At 44.6% G+C, this 22,548-nt stretch overlaps 1 long non-coding RNA gene across 1 annotated transcript; it reads right to left on the reverse strand.

Moving 5' to 3' along the window:
• Positions 1-3,164: 3,164 nt before the first annotated feature.
• Positions 3,165-20,953, reverse strand: LOC132809415 (uncharacterized). Its single transcript, XR_009642306.1, has 3 exons — positions 20,826-20,953; positions 12,892-13,023; positions 3,165-3,309 (listed from the first exon to the last, which is right to left on the reverse strand). It is a non-coding gene; the product is annotated as an uncharacterized LOC132809415 (long non-coding RNA).
• Positions 20,954-22,548: the final 1,595 nt, after the last annotated feature.

Raw genomic sequence — 22,548 nt, forward strand, 5'->3', positions numbered from 1 at the left:
TCTGCTCCTCTGGGCCTTCATGTGGCAGGTGTCTGAAACCTGGTTTGTCCCAATCCCCCTGACCCAACCTCATGCCTCTTTTTAAAACGTGCAAACAATGAGCAGGGTGGGTAACATCGGCTGCACATTTTTGTCATGATAATAATTGGGCTGCATCTTCGACCAGTCAGAATGAACAGGGCCAACCATCTGAGTCAATGCATCAGGGCGTGCAGTGGTCTTCGGTGTGCCTTCAGTTCTGAAATGATCGGATAGCCACTGCTTCAATTTGGCCAGCTCTCCGTATTGTTGGTGATCACAACGGGAGCTCGATGAGCCCTGAATAAATCGACCATCAGTAAAAGAGGAAACACTTGCAACACACGCAGGGTGTAAATAAATTCCACTGAGCTGTGCACAGATGTTAGAGAGCTGCACCACCCAGTCCCACATCTTCAACCTTTTATACTCAAGGATTGCTGAGCCCTTTAGCAGGGCTCCAGGTTTGGTCAGGTCTGTGATTACCTTAGACGTTGAGGCAGGTTTAGTGAATTTAGATTTATCTTGGTCCTTGTCAGATCCCTTCTTTTCCAGAGTCTGACGTCTTGCTGAACGTTTCTGCAGTGAGAAGAGAAAGTTTCAGAAATGCTGCATGTAGTTTTCTCTGACTGCACAACTTCTACAACAATGACCAAGACAGAGCCATGAGATCGAGACCATATTTATGCTTTCGAGACCGGGTGTAGCCATTGAGCAGTGTGGGAGAGCTGGCTGCACACCCCACTCATTAGAAGATGCTGTGATTCCTGAGTCAGTTCCAATCGGAATGTACAGATTGTGTCCCCCTCCTTACTGTCCATTTCTGGTCACAATCAGATGCCCAGACCCCTCATGGTGCCCTGATGCAATCGATCAAGACATCGTGAATAAACCAACTTCACCAAAGGAGTGGAAAGTCCAAAATCACACCTGGGGACAAAGCTACCTCACTGAGCTTGAATGTACAGAATCACTGCACAGCTTTCCCATCCTTCCAACTTTGGATAATCAGGGATCACTGCCTCCTTCCCATTGGATCAGGATGTTTGGCTTCATCAGCTGCGGGCCCAGCTTAGGCTGAAGGATTACCTTGTGCTTTAAGGCCTTTTTCAGAATTGGATGATCTGCCTCTTTCATTGAACCTGATGATAATTTCTTGACTAAATCCAGCGTGGGATCACTGTCTGAAAGATCCTGAAGAGAAGAATACGATTACATGTCGCACAAAGCATTCAGCTTTGAAATTATTTGGGTATTGATTCCTCCCAAGAATATACTAAATAAATATGATTGCTGTAGGATCAAAATAAACAAAGATGAACAGTTCATATTGCTGAGATTGCAGGGACAACCAAATCGAAAATGATATTTTCAGAGAAAGGCACATTCTCATGTTAACTTGAGTTGAAGACAGGATATTTACAGTTTCTGTTGGAAGCACAGAGTGTCTCCCAGTTTGGATCTGTAACCCTGCAGTCTACCTGCTTTCCCTTGGTCACATGACCAGACCCTGGCCATCCACTGCAGGTGGTCAGAATCTCTGCACTGCATGGAGGAAGCCTTAGAGCTCAGTACAGCTTGAACAGAATGCTCTCCATTTGTAAAGCCTTAAGCCAGATCCTCCCTACTCTGTGCTGTGGTGTGTGTCAACTCGCCGGCTGGTTTGCCCAGTGAACCGGGCCATCTGCCTGGTATCTAGAACCCTCAGAATCAGCACCAAGAGCTCTGCGCAGTGAGAGATATTTGAGATCTTACTCTTTTCAGGACATGTGGTGTCATCTCCAAGTGCCTTGTGCTCTGGGAAGTGGTGCCTGTGAGTCACACAAGTGATCTGGACTCAGGAATATGGAGGGGGATTTCAAGATTTGTGGCTGGCATCAAGTCAGGACAGAGAGTTACTGTAGAGGACTGCCACAAAATACCAGGAGGAATAATAAGCTCGACCACTAAGTGGATAAGGTATCGATTCTTTTCTGAGCCTGTGTTTTGGCAGTGGGAATGAAGGAGTTATAATTCCTTGGAGAGTCTGAATCTAAACAAAGTGAAGGAGCAAAGGGATTGAGAGGGACTGATTTATAGCTGTCCCATAGTGACAGCAGAGCGAGCAGGCAATTCCCGGAGTGGCAGTGGAGTGGGCCGGAGCCGGAGCTGGAGTGGTGGCTGAGTGTGTCCTGGATGGAGACCGGCCCCTAGAGGCAGCATGGCCTGGTGTTCTGGGGCTGGCAGGCACCAGCTCATGTTGGAGAGAGGTTGGAACTGAAGTACTTTATGGTCACTTTCCAGGATATTTCTGGAATTTTTAAACCCTCTTTGCATGCTGAACTCAGTAACAGCACTTAAAGTATCTGTACCGAGGTACTCTGTATCTGAGATGGCGCTGAGTGGTGACATTACAAACCTTTCACTGCATTCATTCAAGTGCAAGTGACAAGAAAGGCTCTTCTATTCTAGGACAATGAAAATGCGAGGAAAACTCAGGGGTTCATTGCTGACTGTTCAGTTCAAAGGGGGGTCTGCATGATTCACTGCAACTCCAGTATTGACAGGGACAGATCTGAAGTTGGCAGGTTCCTTACTGCTCACCAACCCAGCAATGTCTTCCCACTGATGGTGATGTTTGGATGGCCTCCAGCCACTACGTGGAGAGAACAGATTCCTCCCTCCTCACAGCCAGGGCCTCTGGAGCACCATTGGAAGAGAACCATGCCCCCTCAGGAGTAATGTCAGCCACATCTCTCCACCCACATGTTTCTCCAGAGCATGTGCAGCCAGATGCTCGCCATCTGTTTAAGAACCATTGGCTTCCTTTAGGTGGGATCGTGTATACCTGAAACCTGGTTACCACTGACAGGCGTGACACCAGGGAGCAGTGTGGGAATGCTGCCTGAATGGGTTTAATAGGCATGTGCGGTTCACATCTCACCGTCTGCATGGCCATTGCTGGATACAATCAGATGCTCAGCTCTTTCCATCTTTAATTATCGTCACTGATCCACCTGTTGTTTAATTAATCATCCAAGGGAACAGATCAGAAAATAAATCAACTTCTACCACAGGAGATAAAAGTCCAGAATCTCACCCAGAGGACAAATAAACTGCATTCCTGACCACAACCCACTTACAACACCATAAATTACTGACCGTTTCCTCATGTTTATTGTAAATTTCATCAGTTGTGTTTTCACTGCTGAGATCTCCACTCGCATCTGCAGTGCTTTCTCGATCTGAACTTGTCTTTGATGAAGAGTTCAATTCTGACCATTCCTGGTCAGGAGATCCAGCCGAATATTTCTACATTTAAAAAAAAGTTGATCTTTTCACAATGCTTTCATCTTTTCCAAACACCCTTCCCCATCTCCTACATTGAATAAGACAGAGCTATCAGCTCTAGGATCTGTTTCCCCATTAGGAAGTTGGTATCCGAGGTAACAGCTGAGCAATGGCTCTAGGTGAGTGATCCCCCATTTCCCGGGTGATGAACGTTCATTGTGAACGCAGAACCCTTTTAACAAATCTGCTCATTGTCTTTCTTGTACGTGGTAAAGGGAGGTTTGTAAAATGGACAGAATTAATTACACATTGGATTGGAGTTTTATCTCGAGTGTTGAAGATGGTTAATGAACTCGGGCTGTTCCTGTCGACTCATTTCAGGTGATTACCAGACAAGTAACTCAGATTCTAGCCATCATTCAGAAGTACAAAGATTGGTGCTGGTGCTGGTGAAGAATAGCCCAGAAAAATAGGCTTTCAGGCAGAAGTTCAAAATATTGCTGAGAGATAGTTTGTGTATAAACAGACAGAGATCACTGGTATTCATGAAAGTACATGATTTGGTTAACAACTTGATTTTCAGGCCAAACAATATTGGGCAAATTTTTTCCAAATACTTCATGCGGAAAAGAGCCTCTGAGATGGCTCTTGATCTGCAAACCAATTTACCTCACTGTGACCATAAAACATAGAACATAGAACAGTACAGCACAGAACAGGCCCTTCAGCCCATGATATTGTGCTGACCATGTCAGGGAATTGAAGCACATGATGGGATATGACCACCCGGAGGCTGCTTAAAGAAATGATTGTCACTGAGTTGCCTGGCAACACTCATTAAAGAGGCTGCACAGCATTTCTACATCTAATATTTGAGCAAACACCCCCTTTCTGAATGGCCGCGAGGAGGAAACAAGTCATTCGGAGAATGTGCGGACCACAGATGCTGGAGATTTCAAAGTCGAGAGTGTGGTGCTGGAAAAAGCACAGCAGGTCAGGCAGCATCCGAGGTGCAGGAGAATCGACATTTCCTGATGAAGGGCTTTTGCCCGAAATGTCAATTCTCCTGCTCCTCAGATGCTGCCTGATCTGCTGTGCTTTTCCAGCGCCACACTCTTGACATTTTCGGATTTCGGGCACTGCTTGTCCGATAGAATCAAAATTTGAAGAGATTAAGAAGATTGGCCCTATGTAATACGTCCTCCAGCAGTCACCATGTGTCCAACACCATCCCTGCCCAAGGCAGTCAGTTCACCTTCTTCAAAGAGGCAGTGGGGGGGAAAGGGGATTCGCTGGTCAGCTTTATCACCTCTGGAGCTAACCTGCTTTCTCAAGATACTTGTCCCCACCTCCTGCAGGAATGAGGTCTTATTGAGAGAGTCTTGTGAAGTGTCATGGTGGAATTGCTGATACTCTCTGTGTGAGCTTTAAGTTGCAGATAAACAGGGAATTAATGACCATAAACAAATACAGTGAATGCTAAAGAAACTCAGCAGGTTTGGTAGCATTGTGGAGACAGAAAGGCAGCACTAATGTTTCAAATGCGGTACGATTTCTCTTCAGAACTGAAAACTGTTGGAAAATAATTGTTATAAATATTTTTGGTAGGTGCAGAGGAGAAGGAGGAGGAGGAGGAGGAGGAAGAGGAGGAAGAAGAAGAGGGCAGATGCTGGTGAAGAAGGGCTTATGCACGAAACGTCGATTCTCCTGCTCCTCGGACGCTGCCTGGCCTGCTGTGTTTTTCCAGCACCACATTTTTCAAATCTGGTCTCCAGCATCTGCAGTCCTCACTTTTTCCCAGATGCTGAGGAGGCCTACTGGTCTTCCTTGAAATGAAGCCTGCATCCACCACTCCTGCCCTTCAGCTACCTGAGCTTGTTCTCACTTCTCCTTCAACTCATTTCATTTTCTTCAAGTTAGGACATATTTCATTCTTTGTTTTAACCATGGATTCTTGATTCCCTGAGTAGCCACAGGATGTGCCTTATTCCACAGCTGACAAAGCTGCCCGAGACCACAATGCCAAGGAGGAAGCATGCTGAAGCAGCCCCTGCCATTGCTGACCGGACCCAGAATGGTGCCACCATGCCGCCCACCATCTTTGGACTGTGGGAGGAAACCAGAGAACCCTTTGCCTCTGCCAAAGCCATCTCATCGCCACCGAAACTCCATCCGCCACCAAAGCCAGGAGACGGGCCCACTCTCGAGGATGTGGGCCCATTCTCAACTTCTGAGGACCAAGGGACCATCCAAACTAACTCCTGAGAGATCGTTCAATCTGCCATCGTTGCAGACTCCACCAAACCAACCAAAGGAAAAGAACAGACTCCAATTCATTTTCGGCAAACCGTTGCTCAAGGCACAACCACCGTGGCCATGAGGAATGGAATGGATCCGCAGCTCAACAGCTCCCTGCAACCTCTCTCCACCATTGTGGTGGCGGCAAGATGGAAAAATGAATTTGATTTAAAAGTTAACGGAAGAAAATTAAATTTTAAAAGAAGGATGAAGTCAGTCATGTGAGAGGGAGCCAATGGGCCTGGAGCCTGAACACCTCATACCCTGCCACCTCCGCCATCTTGAATTCCATAACATCAGAAACTGACTGCACTACGTCTGTTATCTATTTCTTGTACATTCTCTATCATCTCCCCCATCCCTCCCACCAATCCCTTGCTAGGTCTCATTTGTGTCATGTTCATTTTGCTTTCATTAGAAAGGACGCATTCTTTCTCTTTTGCACCAGAATTAACACTCATTTTACATCTCTATTTCTCTTTCATTACCAGTAACAACCCCTTTAGTTTTTTGCATTGGGCTTCTATACCATCTGCCGCCTTGTTCCTCTTCTGCCTCTGTCAAAATAATTTTAAAACAGCTTTCTAACACCTTTCAGCTCAGAAGAGGAGTTGTGCTGGATTTGAAATGTTAACTCTGTTTCTCTCTCTGCTGAGACTGCCAGACCTGCCGAGTTCCTCCAGCATTTTCTTTATTTGCTTCGGACTGCCAACATTTGTGGTATTTTGCTTTTACTATAGCTCAATGACCATGAGAGGAAATAAAGTGACAAAGACATAACAGAGAAACATCTAGAATTTGAAGTAATAATGAAGAATAGACAAATTGCTCTGAGGTTTTGAAGAAATGCAGTAGAGTTAATACATTTGGATTCTTAAACGATCTTCAATATGGTCCACCACCCAATACACTCTTGATTAATGTCAAAACACATGGAATCAGGAACAAAGAACAGTAATGATACCTATCAGGCAACAGATGGGAAGAGGTGGTCCATAGGGATCAATCCAAACAGCATTGTTATCCATCAGGTACATTAGAGAGTTTAATCTCAGGTGTAGGAAATTATAATTTTGAATTTTGGGCATTATACCACATTGAGAGTGATATAATAAAAATGAAGGAATTAAAAAAAAATCAAGGCACCATTAATAATTGTTGAAATGAGAGTGTAAACTATAAATTAATTTTAGTATATGTTATTGTGAGAGGGTACAGTTTGATAGAGCAATAACAATGGAACAAAGGAATCAACAAATGCAGATTCACATTTTCAAACATTCATTCACCAGCTAACATTTATTCTTGTCATTTTTATTACCCTTTAGAAGATGCAAGTACCACAATCTTAAATCTTTGCAGCTCATGTGGTGCAGGTGCATATATTTTTCATTGGGAGAGACATATATGTGATATATTCCCAGTTGAGGATACTGAAGGAGAACTTTAAGGTGGTGGTGATTTTTCGTGATAGTTGATGAAGATTTACAAGGTGGTGTTGAAGGAATTCTCCCAGTGTCTGCGTGGGTTTCCTCTGGGTGCTCCGGTTTCCTCCCACAGTCCAAAAATGTGCAGGTTGGGTAAATTGGCCAGGCTAAATTGTCCATAGTGTTAGGTGCAGGGGTAAATGTAGGGGAATGGTTCTGGGTGGGTGCACTTTGGCAGGTCGGTGTGGATTTGGTAGGCCGAAGGGCCTGTTTCCACACTAAGTAATCTAATCTAAAAAAGATGTGCAGGTCAGGTGAATTGGCCATGCTAAATTGCCCATAGTGTTAGGTGCATTAGTCAGAAGGAAATTGGTCTGGGTGGGTTACTCTTTGGAGGGTTGGTGTGGACTGGTTGGGCCTAAGGGCATGTTTCCACACTGTAGGGAACCTAATCTGATGGATACATTTTAACCAGGAAGGGAATCAAGGGTTATAGGGATCAGAGGTAAGGATTATCGGATCAGCCATGATTTCATTGAATGGCACAGCAGACTTGATGGGCCAAATGGCCGACTTCTGCTCCAACAGCTTATGCTCTTACAAGAGAGAAAGAAAGTGAAGGTTATTCTGTTAGGGTTAATGCAGGTCGATGAAGAGAGGTCCATTTGCACTGCAAATGACACATGCATCAGCCAAGTCCAAAGTACTGTGAACCGTGTAAATAGTGAGGCTGCAACGAGTACCACATCATCTCTCGTCAGGTCATTGTACTTTTTATTGCATTGTAACCAGTAACCCAGTCTCCTGCCATTCACATATCCTGCAATTCCTGCTCACCCTCCTTAGGGCAGGGTTGGAAATATTTCAACCACCCCATCCAGTTGAAGGGGATCTCCCTCCTCTTCTTTCTGCACCATTACCTTGGTAACACCCTCGGGACATATCATAGAATCCCTGCTGTGTAGAAGCAGGCCCATTGAGGTGGAAGTGGGAACTACAGATGCTGGAGATCTGGGTGGTGCTGGAAAAGCACAGTAGGTCAGATGCAGGAAAATCGACATTTCGGGCAAAAGCCCTTTATCATGAATGAGTTTTTGCCCGAAATCTCGATTTTTCTGCTTCTCTGAAGCTGCCTGACCTGCTGTGCTTTTCCAGCACCATTCTAATCTTGATTCGGCCCACTGAATACATACAGACCGCTTAAAATGTATCCCACCCAGACCCACCCTGTTCCTGTAACCCTGAAGTTGCCATGGCTAACCCACCTTCCAGCACATCCCTGGACACTATGGGCAATTTAGCATAGTCAATCCACCCTAATCTGCATATCTTTGGACTTTGGGAGGAAACTGGAGCAGTGAGAAAACCCACGCAGACACGGGGAGAATACTCAAACTCAACATCGGCAGTCCCCCAAAGATGGAATCAAACCCAGGTGCTGTGAGGCTGTCGTGCAAACCACTAGCCACTGTGCCGTCCTGTATCAATGCCCTGAACACACTGGGTACTACAATGGAAAAGCAATCTGAATATAGAAGGTTCAGAGGGAAAGTGAACAACAAAGAGAAGTAAAGAGGGGGAATGCAAAGACACTGGCAGCCAACACATGACAGAATCCTAAAGTCTTCTGTAGGAATGTGATTAGGAAGAGGGTAGGAAGAGGAAAAGCAGGCTCTATTATGAATCAATATGCATAGAGGCAATGAGAATAGATGGGGTGTCAATAATTTGCAGCTGCCTTTACCAGGGAAGAAGATACCATCCAGAGCACAGTAAAAGGTGAGATAATGAGTCCACCAAAAGGTTTAACATTGATAACAAGGTGGCAGTAGCTAGATTGTCTGTGATTAGATTTGATAACATTCTAGGAGTGGGCAAGATGAATCCAAGGATTCTGAGGGAACAGGATTTTCCAGTCTTTCCGGTACTTTGAACAATGGGATAACAGTTGCAAACAATTGCAAAAAAAATCTATAGTCGTAAACCCAACAATTACAGGTCAGTCAGTTAAAGGAGGTGGTGTGGAAACTTGTAGAAACAATAATCTGGTGCAAAATTAATAATCTATTGGACATATGCAGATTAATTTAGGAAAGCCAGCCTCAACACCGTTTGCTATAATTTTGTGAAGAAGTAGCAGGGTGATGAGGGCAATTCCATGGAAGTGATGTCCATGGAGCTCCAAAATGCATTTAATATGGTATTGCACACAGAGCTATGAGCAACACAAGAGCACAGCAAATAAAAAGGAGAAGTGCAGATGAGCAGTGGCTGTTTGACACACATTTTTATCTGACACAAAAATCTTTTGAAGACCAATTGATCAGGATTTAGAGCCTGCATTTCCTGTGAAAATGAAGGACAGGGATGGCCAGTTTCGGGAACCTTGGAGGACAAGAGAATTTGAGAGCTTATTCAAAAAGAAAAAAGGAGGAAGCAGAAGGCAGACAGAGCCCCCAAAGAATACAAACATAGCGGGCAAGAACTCAAACAAGGAAATGGTAGGGCTAAAAGGGGCCACAAAATGTCTTAGGCAAACAGGACTAAGGAAATCCCAAGACATTTTATATATAAGGAGCAAGAAGGTAGCTAGGGAAAGCAGAGGCCCATTCAGGAACCAAGGAAGAAATTGATGCATGGAACCGGAAGGAGTGGGAGAGCTCGTCAATGGATTGGTATTCACAAAGGAGAAGGACATGGTGGATGATGAGTCTTGGAAGGGTTATGCTGATTTTCTACGGCAGGTCAATACAAAAAAGGAAGTAATGTTGGGCATTTTGAAAATTATTAAGGTTGATATGTCCCTATGACCTGCTAGAATCTATCCCAGAATACTGAGGGAGGCAGGTGAGGAAGTTGCTGGGACATTGCATGGCATCTTTGTACCCTCTTTAGTCACAAGAGAGGTCCCAGAGGACTGGAGAATAGCCAACGCTGTTTCCTTTTTTAAAGTGGAGCAACAGTGATAATCCAGGAAATTATAGGCTAGTGAGCCTTGTGTCAGTGAGAGGGAAATTATTGGAGAAGATTCTCAGGGCCAGGATTTACTCACATTTAGAAAGCAAGGACATCTTGGTGATAGGCAGCATGGCTTTGTGTGGGGAAGGTTGTGTCTCACAAACGTGATTGAATCTTTTGAGGAAGTGACAAAGATAATCGATGAGGGCAGGGTGATGGGTATTGTCTACATGGACTTTAGTAAGGCCTTTAACAAGGTCCTTCATGGCAGGCTGATACAAAAGGTGAGGTCATGTGGGAACCAGTGAGCTGGTAAGATGGATACAGATATGTCTCTGTCGCAGAAGATAGAGAGTAGCAGTAAAAGGGTGTTTATCTGATTTTGGATATTAAATTCCACCTGCTGTTGCGGTGGGATCTAAACCCAGGTCTCCAGAACACAGATTTGGAATCATTGCCCAATTACGTCACCACTGCACCACCAGATGTGCTGCCTTTAAGTTGCCTCACTGGTATACAAAACCCACATCTTCTAGCCCACTCCTTTACAGGCCATGAGAGTGCTGAGCATTTAGTCTGCACAGCCCACAGATTATACTGTTACATATTGTTATACTGCCCAGAGCACACCTCAACCCCTCTCATCCACCCCATGTCCAATTCCAAGTTTAATCAGAAATCCACGGCTTTTAATCTGCAGCCTCTAGTTATATTTGATAAAAAAAACCTGCTGATCAATGATCCGAGGCAGTTACTCAAGACACACTTGGTTCAGTTAAACAACACCAAAAGATGATAAAACTCTGAAGTGAGGCTGAGGTGGTAATGAATAAACTGCATTGTGCTGGGTCTTTCCAAAATCACCACAACACACACACACACACACACACACACCCTCAACCTCTGACAGATTTTAGTTACCCTTTCTTTTAGTAACTCATTTCACTGTTGGATTATTGAAGTTGGATCCCAGTTTGGGCAGTTAATAATTATCTGAGCTTCTGAAGATGGTGACAGGCTCTCTGTTGCTTTATTTTGGTTTCTATCCTCCTGTGGAATTACAAATGTTGCTGATGAGGGGCTCAATGTGTTCACATCACACTTCATTGTCTTGGTAAATATCCCTGATTTCACAAATAAAAGGAGAGAATTTAATTTCTTATATATTAAATGGGATGTGAGCAGCATTGAGCAGTTGTTGCCCATCCCTGATTGCCCTTGAGAGGGCAGTAGTGAGCCAACATCTTGAGCTATTGAAGGGCAGGGCTGCAGGAATACCCACAGTTCAGTTAGAGAGGGACATACAGATTTTTGATGCAGCGACAGGGAAGGAGCACTGATTGGTTCCAAGTCACTATGGAGTGTGGCATTTATTCATCATTAACCAGACCTCGCTAGAGCCTTGTTCCAAACATGTTTAAACAAGTTGAATTCAAGAAGTGAAGAGAGAGTTACTGCCTTCTCATTGCCGATGTCTTTAATTTCTTTTTTAATGCTTTCCCTTGCACCATTCCTACTGTTTGGTGCCTACATACAAGTCCCACCAATGTTTCTTCTCCTTGACATTTCACTCACTCCCCAAGAAATTCCAAATTATGATTTTCCAAGCCAATATCCTCCCTTAATGGAGATGTTACCTCACCTCCGTTACCTATTTGTCAGCCTTTCCATAGATTGAATACCCCGGACAGTTCAGTTTCCATCCTTGTCTCCATAATTACAACTATACCTGTACCGTGGATAATGTTTTGCACTGGTTGCATTGTTAGAGACTTGCAATAAGCATACGGATGTGATTATGGACAGCATTAATCTACCTCGAGACTGGACAAACTGAACTGGCTATAACACTGGAGGAGGAATTCTTGGAATATATATCGGATTTGTTTTAGACTCCTATATTGACAAACCAACCACAAACCAGATGATACTAGACTGTTTATTGTTCAATGAGAATGCATTCACTAACAATGTTGTTTTGTAGAGTATGTCAGGGATAAAATGATCGAATTGCAAACGAAGATGGAGAGTGAAGATGTTGACTCTGAAACAAGGGTCCTGAAGTGTAAGTAAAATGGAACTACAAAAGGTATACGCACCATGGTGGCAATGATGCACTGGGGAACCTCACTACAAGAGTTGAATGTGGATCGGCCATGGTTAATATTGATGGATTACACATGTGAATTACAGCAATGATAAACTCTTGAATCAGCCCAAATAAAAAACTAGTAATACGGTGAAACAAGGCATCACAAAAAAATTAAGAGGAGGCTTTCAACAGAAAGAGGACACATGAAAGAACAGCAGAAAAATCAGCAAGCCTGATGACTAGGAGCAGTTTAGAATTCAGCAAAATAGCACAAGAGTGGATCAATAGGGAGAAAATAAAGTTTCACAGTGAACTTGCAGGGAACATAGAAATCTCTCAGAAACAGATGAGGGGAGTCCCTTTGTCTACACCATGTAACCTGACAGGCTAAATACTCAAAGAATCCATCCATCTAGCCCACTCTTTCACAGTCTAGCAGAGCACTTGGTGCTTCAGTCTGCACAGCCCACACATGACACTGTTACACAATGTATACATCAAAGACTGCACAGAGCACATCTCAAACCCTCCTTCCCATCTCATGTGCTGCTCCAAATATTAGCAAAAATCCTGGTCTTTCAATCCACTCCTGTAACTATACTTGAGAATTAAACTGCTGATTAATGATCTGAGGCAGTGACCCAAGGCACCCTGGTTCAATTAAACAATAATAAAACACAGAAATAACACTAAGGGGGTTATTAATAAACTGCTTAGTACTGCACATTTGCAAAATCACTATACACATGCCCAGCCCATTTAGTGATCCTTCCTATTGGTTACTCATGTCACTGTTGTCTTGTTGAAGTTTGGGCAGTTAATAATTACCTGAGCTGCTGAAGCTGGTGCAGAGCTCTCTGCTGCAACTCTTTGGTTTTTGTCCTCCTGTGGATTTACAAATGCTGCTGCAGATGGTCTCAATGTGTCCACATCCACACTTGGTCGTCTTGAAAAATATCCCTGATTTGATAAATAAAGAAGAGGAGATTTGTTTACTTATACAGTAATGGGATGTGTAATAACTGCACAGAGGCCGGTATCCTGTCACCCAATCACCCTTTATTTACTTGTGGACAGTACACGGGCTGTGGCCAGTCAGCTCGGAGTCAGTCCCCAGAACTGAGGAGACTCCAACCTCCTGTTTACACTGAGCAGCCAAGGCTTTCCTGATTGGGATTGTTAACCTGGGCCAATCAACGAGATCAACCTGACTCCAATCACTACATCCCTCCCCCACTAAGTCCCGGGAATGTAGGCCTTGATTTTCGCTTGTAGCTTTTCCTGTAAAGTTTACACCCAGGTCAGGTTCCTCTGGCTCAGACTCTGACACGGGCAGCGTGTATCTAACTGTAACCCTCCTCTTGCATCTGGAGTGTCTTGGGGGAGTTTCTGCCTCTTCTTCCAGTGGTAACAGTATTGAGGCTGTCTCCATCTCAGATTCTGAGGTTTCCTCGACAGTACACGGAGGGAGAGATCCTACTGTTTCCATTCGGCCTTCTGCCAGCTCTGAGGGACCAGGCATGTTTTACTCCTGACCCATTTGTGAGGTAACAGCTTTCAGGTGATCCACGTGTTTGCTCAGGGCTGTATCACTGAGCTGAACTTGGTAAATCATGGGACCTGACCTCGCATCAACCTCGCCTTGTACCAATTCAGGGCCATTTCATGGCTCTGACACCAAACCTCGTCCCCTGAGTTAAACTGTTTCTCTCGCTTAGGGGCAGCATGTGGCTGGTATTGTCATTCCAGCTGCCATTTTACCCTCACCCCAAGGTCTGTGAATATCAGGGTTAACCCATTGTGGAGTCTTCTCCCTGTCATCAACTCTGCTGGAGTTATCCCTGTTGTTGTGTGGGGTGGTCCTATAATTGAACAGGAACTGGAATAGTTTGGTGTCAATGGAGGCTGATGGCTGCTTCTTTAAGCTTCCCTTCAATGTTTGGACTGCTCTTTCCGTAGACTGTTGGACAATGGATCATATTGAGCTGTCCTTATGTGCCAAATGCTGTCTGACTTCCAGAAATATTTGAATTCCCTGCTGGTAAATGACGTCCCATTGTCTGTGACTGATACTTCTGGGAGTCCGTGCATCGTGAGCGATGCTCGCAGTTTCTCAATCGTCATCCCCTAGTTAGCCGAACGAACTGTCTGCATGTCCAACCACTTTGGATGGGCATCCACAATGATCAGGAACATTGAGCTCATGGAAGGACCTGCACAGTCACCATCAACTGAGTCCAGGGTTTACCTGGCCATTCTCACGAATATGGGGACGCTGCTGGTGGCAACTTTTATCCTTGTTGGCAATTTGTGCACTGCCCCAACCAACACTGCTATGTAGGCATCTAGCCCAGTCCACCAGACATAGCTTCTTGCGAGAATCTTCATCTTGGAAACCCCTGGATGACCCTGGTGGAGTCATCTTCACTCAGGACAATCACACTTGCTCCCCACTGTCATATGCCATTCTCTACAGTCATCTGGTCTCTCCGGGTCCAGAAAGGTTTCAATCCAGGTTGTGATGGCCCTTCTGTTTTCCCCGTTACCACCACCATTTTAGTTTCACTAGGGCAGGATCATTTTGTGTCCACAGTCAGATATTGTCAGCAGTGACTGGAAGGGTGACCAGGAGATTTAAAGCCAAAATGGATTTTTCCAGGGGAGAAACTGCTGGTGGGGTATCGGCCAGTGGGAGGTGGCTTAAGGAATCCACATTCGGCACTTTGTTTCCTGAATAGTGCTCTACCTTATACTTGTATGCGCTGAGAATAAGGGCCCAATGCTGAATTCTAGCAAAAGCTACAAGCAGCATCATGTTGTCCACCTTCAGTAGCCCAAGGAGGGGTTTATGATCTGTGACTATGACCAATTCTTATCCATAAAGGTACTGGTGGAACTTTCCTCACTGTGGGGTGGCACAGTGGTGAGCACTACTGCCTCACAACACCAGGGTCCCAGGTTTGATTCCAGACTTGGGCAACTGTCTGTGTGGAGTTTGCACATTCTCCCCTTGTCGGCATGGGTTTCCGCGTGGGTGCTCCAGTTTCCTCCCAAGTCCAAAAATGTGCAGGCCAGGGGAATTGGCCATGCTAAATTGCCCATAGTGTTAAGTGCATCAGTCAGAGGGAAGTGGGTTACTCTTCAGAGGGTCGATGTGGACTTGTTGGGTGGAAGGGCCTGTTTCCACACTGTACGGACTCTAATCTAATCAAAGGTGACCACCAAACCTTCCTTTTCTCTTTGGTCATATTTGCGTTTGGCCTTCCTTCTCTATCTGGGCATGTGTAGGTTCAGCATCAGCCAAAGTCTGGCATACACTGTCGGGCATTTCTCCCCATTGCGCCACTGATGAGCCAGCACCACCCTGATACTGTACAGGGGTGCATCGCAAGACAGCACTACCTCTTGTTTCGGATCGTAGTGGGCCAACTCCTCAGATGATAATAGCTGCATTTTCACTTCCCTAAAGGCTACTTCTTGGCTCCCTGACCATTTCCAAGGCTGACCCTTTTACAAGAGCAGGTGTAAGGGTGCCACCATGGAGGCCGGGTCATGTAGGAATTTTCCATAATAATTCACCAATCCAAGGAAAGACCTCAGCTCCGGGATAGACATGGGAGCTGGGGCTCCTTTGATAGACCTCACTTTCTCTTCCAATGTGTGTAACCCAGATTTGTCAACTGTCTCTCCCAGGTAGGTCACTTGTGGTGCCTGGAACACACATGTTTTCCCTTCTTAGGTGTGTGCCCACCTGGAAGAAATGTTTAAGCACCGTGTCCAAGTTCTCCACATGCTCTTTATGGGTCTTCCCTGTTATTAGTACATCATCCCGATAAATGGCAACCTGGAGTAATCCTTGGTCCGCTGGAAAAGGGTACAGGCTGATGATCTCCCAAAAGGCAGTCTTGTATATTGGTATAAACCCTGATGGCTATTAATTGTAGTGTACTTCTGGGACTCCGCGCAATAGCAGGGAGGCGTGGTTCATGTCCGGCTTCAAAACAGGCAGCCCCTCTGACAACTTTACGTACAATTCCTCTATGTGAGGGATAGGGTATTTATTTATCCAGCTGTGAAATGCCATTTACTTAAAATCCCTACAAAAGGTGAACTGAGCAGTCAGGCTTCACAATCAGTGCTGCCCATTCTGCAAACTGCACTGGGTTGATAATTCCTTCGCTCTTCAGCCCCTTGTATTTTGTCTGTCCTTTTGCCTGCAAGGCAATTGGCACCAGGTGGGCCTTGCAAAACCTCAGAATTGCTTCCTGGTCAACATGTAAGGTTGCTTTAGACTCTTCGATAGTCCCAAGCCCTTCCTGAAATACTCATGGGCATTTCACGAGGACTTCTATGAGGCAGCCATTTTCTAATCAAAAAGTGTTGAGCCAATCCAGGATAATCTTTCTCAATCAATTCTGCCCCAATAGGCCTGGGCCTAAACCTTTTACTACCATCAGTATTAATTCTTCTCACAGGCAACCAGAACCAAAGTCAAACCCTTAATCCGCAACATTTGCTCAGTGTTTGTTCTCAGTCTGGCTGAGGTATTGCACAAGCTTAAGGACTGGAGTCCTCAGCAAATCTCATTAAAGACCACTTCTGCAACCACAGATAGAGCTGCAGAGGTATTGACCTCCCACACATGGGAACTGAGTGACCATTTAATCAAACACTAACTTTAATCCATTCTGACTTGGACATCACTCAGCGATTTAATTTTTCCGACCCACATGTATGGGGACTTTCCTGGGCAGGTGCTCTCCTGAGTACCAGCCTACTCAAGTCAGGCCTTGTAGGACTCCTTTGCTATCTCGAGTCTGCGTTCAGGCAGCACCTACAATGGCCTCCTGTCCCAGATCCTGAAGAACATTTTAGCCACTTGCCTGAGGCTTGGTTTTGTTGTGGGGTTTTGCTGTGGGCTGGCCCAGGGTTCCTCTGCTCAGGATATACCCTGAGTGAGGTTCTGCGATTGTCTACACTCAAGTGGTATTTCCCAAGCTCAGTTGGACAGGTGAGGGTGTCCACTTCCACTGGGATGCCCTGCAGCCCCTGTGCTCCACTTTCTGCATTTTCTAATGACAATGCCAGCTGCAGTGCCTGATTGAAGTCCAGTTGGGCTTCAGCTAGTAGGCACTTCTCATTAATCCCACATCCCAAACAGTCTCTTAGCATCTCATCCAGAGTTAACCCAAATTCACATGCCTCTGCCAGTCATCTCAACCTCGTTAAAAATCCTGATACAGATTCCCTCAGTTCTCTAACAGTCGAGTAACACCGACAGCATCTCAAAATTTGAGGAGGTTTGGGATCAGGATCAACTCTGTCAATTCTTGGAAGATGTTAGTATCTGCTGCCTCTGGGAAAGTTAAGCACTATACGACTGAAAATGCTGCAGGTCCGCAAGCGGTCTGAAGGATTACTCGTTGTTTTTCATCTGCCCCGATGTCATTTGTCTGGAAAAAATATTGCATTCTTTCCACATACTCGGACTATTCTTGGACAGCAGGATCAAATCAGTCAAGCTTCCCAAATAAAGGTATGATACAGAAAAGTTTATCCCAACTCTAAGGTGACTGTTGCAAATGAATGCTCTTCAAGTACGTACTGTATTCTCCCATTTTCAATGAAATAATTGCAGAGGCCAATATCCCATCATCAAGTCAGCCTTTATTGACTTGGCAAGGCACACTGACTGTGGCCAGCCAGCTCGGAGTCTGCTGCCTGAACTGAGAAGATTTTCATGGTTATTTTTAAAAAATGGATCTGGAGAGGCCCAGGCTGCTTCAGCAGACCTGGGTAGGCCCAGGCTGCTAGGGCAGAATTGTGTAGGCCCAGACTCCGAGGGCAGAATTGTGTAGGCACAGGCTCCTAGGGCAGAACTGGGTAGGCTCAGGCTGCTAGAGCAGAATTGGGTAGGCACAGGCTGCTACGGCAGAATTGTGGAGGCCCAGGCTGCTAGGGCAGAGCTGGGCAGGCCCAGGCTGCTAGGGCAGTCCCAGGCTGCTAGGACAGGGCTGGGCAGGCCCAGGCTGCTAGGGCAGAATTGGGTAGGCCCAGGCTGCTACAGCAGAATTGGGTCAGCCCAGGCTGCTAGGGCAGTGCTGTTAGGCCCAGGATGCTACAGCAGAACTGGGTAGGCCCAGGCAGGAGCATAGCAACAACAGCAGCAGTTCACATCATCCAAAAGAAGAAACAAAACAAAATGGCAGCAGTCTTCTTCCTCACAGCAGTAACTGGCTGTGGGCAGCCAGCTTGGATTCAGTCACCTAACCTGAGGGGATTCTCGTGGTTATTTTGCTAAGTCACCTGGGCTCAGGGGATTTCAATCTCCTGGTTATACTTTTTTCTTCTAATAAACTGCCACATTACTGCCAAACAGCAGTAGTTCTCAGTGGTGATTTCCTTTTATTTTATTAAACAATACAGTTTATAAAACAGTTAACATTAACAACTGTATACAGAGAAACAGCAATTTTACAAGGGAGAGGAGCAACAAAGCCAGGCTCCAAACCCCACCACTCAATCAGCTTTCAGGAAATGAGGTCAAACCTTAAAATCCCTTCTCATGGTTATTTAGGCCAGCCAGGGCTTTACTGACTGGTGTAAGGTAAAACCCCAATCAAGGACCTTGTAGTCAACAAGGTCCACCTGGTTCCAATCACTACAGGACGTGAGTACCATTGAGCATTTATTGCCCCTTCCTGATTACCCTTGAGAGGGCAGTAGTGAGCCACCATCCTGAACTGCTGCAGGGCAGTGCTGAAGGAATACCCACAGTTCGGTTACAGTGAGAAATCCAGATCTTTAACCCAGCAACACAGATGGAACACAGATTAGTTCCAAGTCAGCACAGTGTGTGGCATTTATTCAGCAGTAACCAGACCGCACTAGAGCCTTGTTCCAAACCTGTTCAAAAGCGTTGAATTCCAGTCGTGAAGCAAGAGTTACAGTCTTCTTATTGCCTGTGTCTTTAATCTCTTGCTTAATGCTATCTCTTACCACTGCCACTGTTTGGGGCCTATATAGATTAGATTACTTACAGTGTGGAAACAGGCCCTTCAGCCCAACAACTCCACACAGATCCGCTGAAGTGCAACCCACCCAGATCGGGTGCAGTGGATGCAATAGATGATGTGTGTGGAGGTGCAGGTGAATTTGTGGCGGATCTGGAAGGATCAGAGTGTTTAATTCAACAATAACCAGACCTCACGAGAGCCTTGTTCCAAACATGTTTAAATGAGCTGAGTTCCTGAAGTGAAGTGAGAGTTATTGCCTTCTCATTGCAGGTGTCTTCAATCACTTGTTCAATGCTGTCCCTTACACCACTGTTATTGTTTAGAAGTCTATATACAAATCCCATCAATGTTTCTGTCCCTCAACATTTCACTCGTTCCCAAAGAAATTCCATGTTATGATTTTCCAAGTCAATATCCTCCCTTAATGATAATGCTTCCTCACCTCCTTTCCCTATTTGTCTGTCCTTCCAGAATCTTGAATACCGCTGACATTTCCTGTTCCATCTCTGTTTAACCTACAGCCACAGCTCCGGAACTGCAACTATCCCATAATCCTGGATATTGTTTGGCATTGGCTGCATTGTTAGACACATGCAATAATTACAAGAATGTGATATGGGTAGCATTAACTGACCTCTAGATTGGACTGCCCAAACTGGCAATAAAATATGTGGAGGAGGAGTTTCTGGATTAAAAATCTGATGCTTTTTAGACTCATTCATTGAGAAACCAATCAGAGATCAGGTGATCCTAAAATGTTTGTGGTGCCATGAGGATGGATTAATTAACAGCGTTGTTTCCTGGAGTCTGTTAGAGAAGAGATAACAGAAAATGATAGAATTGTTCATTAAGATGGAGAGTGAAGATATTGACTTTGAAATGTGGGTCATAAAAGGGAACTATGAGATTTGGGGATCTGAGTTGGCAATGATGGATTGGGAAATCTTACCAAAAGAGTTGGCAGTGGATAGGCTACTGTTAACATTGATGGATTGTACACATGAATTACAATGATTCCTCACACTGACTTAGCACAAACATAAAGCTAGCAATGTGGCTTAACCACGCAATGGAAAATAAACAAGTTGGGAGGTTTTCGATTGGAAGAGGAGATGGAGAAGCTCAGTTAAAAATCAGCAAGCAGGAGGACTTGGAGCAGTTTCGAGATCAGCCAAAACCACAACAGAATGCAGTAGCAGGGGGAATAATAATTATGATTCAAAACTTGCAGCGAACAAAGAAAACTCCGAGAAACTTATTAGAGGATTCCTGTTGTCTCCAGCATGCACTTTGACAGGCTCTGTATTCAAAGGTTCATCCATCTAGCCAACGCGTTTACAGACCATGAAGTGGTTGGTGTTTCAGTCTGCTCAGGCCACACATTACACTGTGACACATTATATACATGAAAGACTGAACAGAGCACATGTCAAATCCTCTCTCCCACCTGCTCCAAATATTGACAACAATCCAAGTCATTCGATCTGCTGCCTCTAACTATAATTGATAATAAATACCATTTAGTGATCTGAGGCAGGAACTCAAGAACACCCTGTTTAAATGAAACAAAGCAAAAGAAAATAAAACTCTGAAATGACGTTGAGGAAATTATGAATAAATTCCATTGTGCTACACACAAACCCTGACACAACAACTTCAAACAGGTTTTACTGATATTCCCATTGGTAACTCTTTTCAATGTTGAATTATTGATGTGCGATCCCAGTTTGGGAAGTTAATAATTACCTGAGCTGCTGAGGTTTGTGCGGTGCTCTCTTCTGCATCATCTTGGTTTTCATCCCCCTCTGGATTTACAAATGCTGCTGATGAGGGGATCAATGTGTTCACATCCACACTTCGCCGTCTTGATAAATATCTCTAGTTTGATAAATAAAAAGAGAGGATTTGTTTTCTTGTACATTAATGGGATGGAAACAACATTGAACATTTATTGCCTCTCCCTGATTGCCCTGGAGGGACAGTAGTGAGTCACCATCTTGAACATTTCCAGGACAGGGCTTTAGGAATACCCACAGTTCAGTTTGAGAGGGAGATACAAGTCTTTGATGCAGCAACAGGGAAGGAACACACATTGGTTATTATTAAACAAAATACTGTGCTGACTTGGAACCAGACTGTTTGAGAGTCTATATACAAGTCCCATCAATGTTTCTGCTCCTCAACATTTCACTCACTCCCCAAAAATTCCATGTCATGATTTTCCAAGCCAATATCCTCCCTTAATGCCAATATTACCTTACCTCCTTTCCGTACTTGTCTGTCAATCCATTATCTTGAAGACCGTTGACATTTCCATTTCCATCTTTATTTAACCTGCAGCCATATCTCCGTAATTGCAACTATACCAGAACCATGGATACCTTTTGGCATTGGCTGCATTGTTAGACACATGCAATAATTGCAAGAAAGTGATCATGGGTAACATTAACCTAACCTGAGATTGGACAGCCCAAACTGGCAATAACACTGTGGAGGAGGAACTCCTGGATTTACAGTCTGATGCTTTTTCAACTCATTCATTGAGAAACCAATCAGAGATCAGATGATCCTAAATTTTTATTGTGTTCTGAGAATGGATTATTTAACAGATTTGTTTGTGAGAGTCCGTTTGCAAAGAGCAAACGTAAAATGGCTGAATGGTTTATTAAGATGGAGAGTGAAGATATTAACTTTGAAATGTGGGTCGTGAAATGTAACTCTAACTATGAGGTTTGGGGATCTGAGTTGGCAATGATGGATTGGTGAATCGTACCAAAAGAGTTGGCAGTGGAAAGGGTTCTGTTAACATTGACGGATTGCATGCATGAATTACAATGGTCCCTCACACTGACTTAGCTAAAACATAAAGCAGGCAATGTGGCTTAACCATACATTAGAATCACAACATAATGATGGAGACTTGTGATTGGAAGATCAGCTAAAAATCAGCAAGCCTGAAGACTAGGAGCAGTTTAGAAATCAGCAAAATCACAACCGAATGCATTAGTTGGGGGAATAATAATTATGACTGAAACATTGCAGGGAACATAGAAAACTCAGGGAAACCTATAAGAGAATTCTTGTTGTCTCCACCATGCACACTGACAGGCTCTGTATTCAAAGGTTCATCTATCTAGCCCACCCTTTTACAGACAATGAAAGGCTTGGTGTTACAGTCTGCACATCCCACACATTACACTGTCACACATTGTATACATGAAAGACTGAACAGAGCACATCTCAGACCACCCCCTCTTCCACCCCATGCCCTGTTCCAAATATTGATAAAAATCTAGGTCTTTCGATCTGCTGCCTCTAACTATAGATTAGATTCCCTATAGTGTGGAAACAGGCCCTTCAGTCCAACAAGTCCACACCAACCCTCCAAAGAATAACCCACCCAGACCCATTTCCCTCTGACTAATGCACCTAACACTATGAATAATTTAGCATGGCCAATTCACCTGCC

This window comes from Hemiscyllium ocellatum, unplaced genomic scaffold (assembly GCF_020745735.1).
Source record: "Hemiscyllium ocellatum isolate sHemOce1 unplaced genomic scaffold, sHemOce1.pat.X.cur. scaffold_1186_pat_ctg1, whole genome shotgun sequence".
Classification (NCBI taxonomy): Eukaryota; Metazoa; Chordata; class Chondrichthyes; order Orectolobiformes; family Hemiscylliidae; genus Hemiscyllium; species Hemiscyllium ocellatum.